Source organism: Caloenas nicobarica, chromosome 9 (assembly GCF_036013445.1).
Source record: "Caloenas nicobarica isolate bCalNic1 chromosome 9, bCalNic1.hap1, whole genome shotgun sequence".
NCBI classification, from domain to species: domain Eukaryota; kingdom Metazoa; phylum Chordata; class Aves; order Columbiformes; family Columbidae; genus Caloenas; species Caloenas nicobarica.
Window position 1 is genome coordinate 9,397,050 of NC_088253.1, and position 6,000 is coordinate 9,403,049.

Here is a 6,000-nt window from a genome sequence, read left to right on the forward strand (position 1 = left end):
CTGTATGGTAAAGCTGGAAAATCTCTAACATCTTGGCTTTTACTAACAGAAAAGAAGAAAGTTAAACTCATGGAAGACAGCTGTGATAATTTTGGTCATTTCCAGACATGTTAAATTTTCATTATAGCAATTATTCTTTTAATTATCTTCTTAAACAGCTTCCATTTTAAAACATCATCTACCGTGACTGGCTTTTCAAAAATTCATTTTTTTCAGTAGGGGTCCAATTTAGGGAAATGCTAAAGTTTGCATTAAGGACTATTCCTATTGAAGGCAATAGCTAAAACCATTCTTAACTTCAGGCATGTACTAAGGCCTCAGTCTGGCTTCAGTCACGGAACTAAAGAAGTTAAAACGATTCAGGCATGGAGTAAACTGGAACTGAAAGAATCTCATATGCAGCTTAGCAGCCTCTCATCTTCCAGGAGAATGTCTATGACAGCTGCACTGTGGAGTGACAGAAGGGAGGGTTGTCTGGGTGTCGTAGGTAGAAACTGAGGCATTGAGATCTTCATATTTTCAGTTCAAAAAATTCCACAAATACGCTATCGGTAAGAGGCTGTAATAGCAAAGTTTTTCTATGGATAATATGGTACATATAGTGAGTCTACCCAGGAAAAACAAGACAAGCTTTTAAAAGAAAAAGAAGTTTTGGACAGCTAGGGGGTATAATAGTACTCTCACACAACTGTGTCAATGGGCTCAAAGCAAAGGCTTCTGCATTGAGTTAAAATACACAGTATGTTGTTATGCTTAAGTATGTTTTTAAAAAAATCCATAATCCCAAGCTGTGTTTTCTATCTGGAAGCTAGAAAAGGTTGAGGGATAGGCTGCCAGGGAGCAGCCTAAAGGAGAAGGAGCCAGGCATGGGAACATAGCAGGCAGGGCTCAGTCCCTCAGTACCTGATGGAGGTGAACAGAACAGACCTGGGGATGGGACTGGGGTCAACCAGGAGGCTGGATCACCAGAAAAGGTCGTGGTGATGCAGCAGATCCAAGGTGAAGCTGAGAAGTCAATCTACAAGTCAGGTCCAGGGATCACCGAGGAAGTCCACAACAACAAACCGGATCCAACTGAGCTGGAGACAGGTACACACATGATACAGCTCTGGCAAGGACTGAAAACCCAGTCCTGAGCTTAAATGGAGCTGCTGAGCCCATGGCCAGAGGATGCTGATAGAGGCCCCAGGTGAGATTTGCCGTGGCCAGCAAGGCCCACTGGTGCACACAGGGCCCTGACACAGGCCACATGCCAGGGGAACCTGAACCGCAGGAGGTGTTCTCATTAAAGAAGCGCAGAAAAGTCATGCTTGGAGTTAACAAAAGAAAAAAGAACAAATAAGACCCACCTTTGATAGTTTTTTACATACTACCTGTGCATGTTTGAAACAGATATCTGAAATACTGGAAAAGAAGAGCAAAAAGAAGTTTTATTTACTCTAGCAAGAGAGTTATGAGATCACACGATAGCTGTTCAAACCATAGAGGAAACAGTAATTTCAGAAAACTCACATATGACATTAAGCCATTCAGGTTTAGCACTAGGCTTTGAATTGGTTGACAAGAATCTAATTTGTTTCCATCATATGCTTCCACAGCTATGCATCTTCTGAGGAAGTGAGAAGAAAAATAGCATGATGTAGAACAAGGCAGCTGGCTTGGATCTTGTCCCCATATCTGCTGAAAGAGCACTAGAACAATTATTCTTACTGTAGGCACGTTCAGACAGCCCATCATCATAAAGTTAACAGAAAGCATATATATCTCTCAAGTATCTAGTGACCTACATACCTCCCAAGCATTGTCAGAGATGTCATTTATATTCCTATCCCGATTTTTTTTTATCATTATTCAGAAAGAATATGAAGAAGTCCAACTTAATCTTTCATTAACATGGATTTTTCCCTGCTGTGGACTGTGAACTTGGGGTACAAAAGAGTCTTTATATGAATTCTTGTATCCTGCATCTGTGTACAACAACCTTTGAGAAAAATTTGGGGGAAATTACTTACCTTTCCAGTTTTATTTGTGTGATGGAGTAATCTGTCATATATGTGCAATCAGGTGTATTATTCAGGATAATGGGGACCTGGGATAGGTCAGGTAATGGAAAACAGACATCATGCAGGTATTGTGAAATGTGAGATCTCAGTGCAGAGATTCCCCAAGAATCCCCTTTTGGGGATTCTCCCCACCGTGTGAGGATTCTTACTACCTCAGACCCAGAGTACAGAAACATACAAAAAATCCTTTTCCATTTGTTGTGCTGCCAGCCCAGAGACACAGCCATATAAGAAAAATGCATAATTACAGACATAATTTCAGCAGGGCGCTGGGAGATAGGCAGGTTTCCAGTGGCTCCTGTGACTTACCAGACCAGTGCAAACTTCAAAATTGGAATAGTCCTATAGGAGAAACTTTGCATAGCACCTTCTGAGAGATGTGAGATAATATATGCAGAAGAGAATTTCAAAATTGGTGTGTAAAGAACAGGAACAAAAAAGAATATCCAACAAATAATTTATATGGTGACCATTTTTTCTGTCTGTTCTAAGCTATCCAAAGAGAAGACTCTGAGTACCACAGATTGTCTCTGACAAACCTGTACAGGGACTGACCTAATCCCTCTTAGTCATAGTTAGTGATAACTTTGGGCCACATTCTAATACATTTATTTAACTGTCACTACAGATAGCCACAGTTTTCTTAATATATCTACTATTTGGATAAGGAGTTAATCTGCCTGTGCAACAATGTGTATACATGGACTCCATGTCTGGCCTTATAACGCAGATTGAAAATCCTATCTGAGGAACAATCTATGACTGCAGTATTGAGATGTTACTGTGCTAGATACGTGCCAAAGGCAGATCAGGTTCTTCTCTTATTCTACAAGCAAAAGGAAGCAAGTGGTTTTTTATCAGCTTCTGAATGTTTGCATTTCCTTATGGGTGCAGCTACCTCAGCTTTTCAGCATACAGTGGAATTTCTATTCCTTTTCCAGTTTGTTCTGTTCCTTCTCTATATACCTAGACAGTACTCCCTGTATTGCTCAGGATGCAGACACAAATTTAGAACCAACTTAATGTTGCCAGGCAGGAACTCAATGTGTTATTTTCTTTCCTCTTGTACTGCTTCAGAAAGGCCAGCAGCAAGCTAACACAATGAAATCAAAATAAGTAACTACCAGCTAATACCCAATATGAACAGATACAGAAGTGATCTCAACTAAATCTAGGGAGACTAAGCTGATGGCTTTTGGGTCAACTGGTACAAAAGTGACATTTCTCAATTTATCTTCTCATGTGCACTGTGGAAGTTGGGCCTGCTAGTTCAAGGTTAAGTTCTTCAAGGTACGCGTGTGTGCCAGGCTCTCTGATTTCCTATGACTACCTCTGAAAATTTTGTCTTTATTTGTTTTATGGGAAGTTTCTTTTCCCTCCTCTCAGATGATAGTGAACTTCTCAGGATGGGGACTGTCTTTAGCTAGTGAGTAGATGATCTTAATGTAAGGTGATCTTACGTCATAATGCAAACAACTAATGACAAAAGTACTGCATTGGATACAACTCAAAAGCAAGAAACTAATTGCTAGTATCAGGAAAAAAGTATGGAAGATCCTTTGTGCATAAGTTTTTTTTTTTGTTGCTGTTCGCAATGCTTAGAGAAGAAGAAAATTAAGCAATATAAATTAGGCAGTATTTTATAGTTGTATGACTGTGAATGCAGTTAATTAGCACAGGGAAAAAATTATCCTAAAAATAATGTTGGAAATGAAGTGTGGTTAAATAGATGATAGTGCTTTTGCTGGCTGTGTGACAAGCCCCAGTACAAGATGTCTAGTCTGTAGATTCCACCACTGAGTAACTCATTGCCATAATTCATGTAAAACAATACATTTTTATCATTCTTCCAATAAAATTAACTGCAAACTGGGCTTGTAGTGCAGCATTTATACTGGCCTCTATTCTCCAAAGGTCATTGTATTGTCTGCATAAAATGTTCGAGTCATACTTGAAAGAAGAGTAATGGGATAAAAATGTCTTTGTTGGAAGTGTTTGCTTCCCTGGAGTGTAGCAGCTCTCGAGTACTTAACCATAGTTCTCTAGCAGATGGTGAGCAGCCAAGGCACTATAATGGGACGAGAACCTCTAATGTCAACGTTGGCTTCAGGCATGAAAAACACACATTTTTTTATAGAGAGAGGTCTTACTTTCATATGCAGTGTAACAGTAAGTGTTCAACTGCATTATAACTAAATGTTTTTATTTCCTGCAGCAGCTAAAGTGTCTTAGGGTAATAAGAGCTACCATCATTATGCATAAAAATCTGGTTCTGCTGAAATCAGTGGCAAGACTGCTTCACCAGTCCATTAAATGTCAAATCACAATAGCAGGCATTTGTGCTTTGAGCAGTATCAGTAGCATTATGGATATTCAGTGTATTAGCACTGACAGCATCAAAATTAAATGTTATTGTGAACGACAGTGTATCGACATTCGCTATATGGTTATCTTTGTGCCTAATGACTCAGTCTAAAAGTGGCTCATAGCAGTTCTATGACACAAATCATTCTTAAGCCTGAATCTATGCAGATAGTATGGGAGCAGAATCTTTTTTTTTTCCCAGAATAAACAATGGTAGAGGAGACAAACTTATGCTGAGTCTTCATTCTACCATTTAGAGAAGAAACACAAAGTGGAATTCATGCAAAAGTATCACAGAAGTGGAGACAAACTCAACTGCAGGCTGGTCTTGCTCCCTGCCAACACAAACAGGGAGCACTGGCATCCCTTCAGGACCGAGTTCACTCCCAGCGTGCTGACTCAGCTGGGAGCAGGGCATCCACTGTCCTCCTCAGCAACACTGCACACCCGGGCTTCGGCTGTGCGAGCTGTGTACTTTGTGTAGAAGTGTTTTCTGAACACTTCAGCTCTGCAAATAACAGAATTTACCTGCTATCCAGCTTAGACAGGGCATGTGGTATGTGTAACTATGGTCTCCCACTGGGAAAATATTCTGCCACTAATTACTACTACTTTGCTCTTTGCCTATCAGCTGGAGTTGCTGTTTTCAGACTATGATAAAATGCTTTGTTCCAGTTTTGTGGCAGAAATACCTGCATTCCCACATCTCGTTGCACACTCACATATGCACAGACACTTTCACTGCTGCCTCTTTAGTTTAAGTCAGGGAACGAAGCATTCTAAGATCAATATGCTCATAACAACCAAGAAGTTATTATCAATAATAAGAAGATAATTCTCTCTGTGCAAAGGTTTTGTGTGTGTGTATGTGTATTAACCAGCAAAATCAAATCTTACTTTAGTTTCTGAGATGATGAGGAAAAGAATTATGCTTGCTGGATGAAATGTAAAATGGTTTCACTCTGAACCAGCTGGCAGTCAAAGGACTGGAATGACTGGGTCAGGAGACCAGAGACCATTCTGGTTTGGCATGAAAGAAGAAAGAGAGAGAAATGAGGGACATGGAAAACATCCAGATGTCTGAATAAATGAAAGGGCTAGACCTCAGCTGGAGTAAATCTGAGAAGATGCAATGAATTCAGTAAAATCTACTCCAGTTTACTCTAGGCCCACAGACTTTCCAGGGCTTGACTGATCTAAATCATATAGTGATTCTTTTAAAGTTTACCCCATCACTAATTATTTGGTGTATCTAAGGGTCTGACATTCACTTTGTGAGGCTTTTTAAGAACTGATTTTACCAAGAAACCACAGGGTTCAGGGTAACATTTTTTAGACTGTTTGGTGTCAGTGGTGATTTTTACTCTTTGAGGTTTGCTTTGTTCCACAGCTGTGGCTTTGTTGGGAAAAGTCTTCACTGAGCATCTGTTTTTTCATTGCCTGTTCCTGGTGATGTTTTCTGGAAAACAGCACAGCATTTCCAAGTTGCAAGTGAAAAGTGTGTGCCCTGTCAGGAACCTTCTCCCAACCTTGTGAGAGAGCATGTATGCTACCCGAATCATACTCAGAGCTC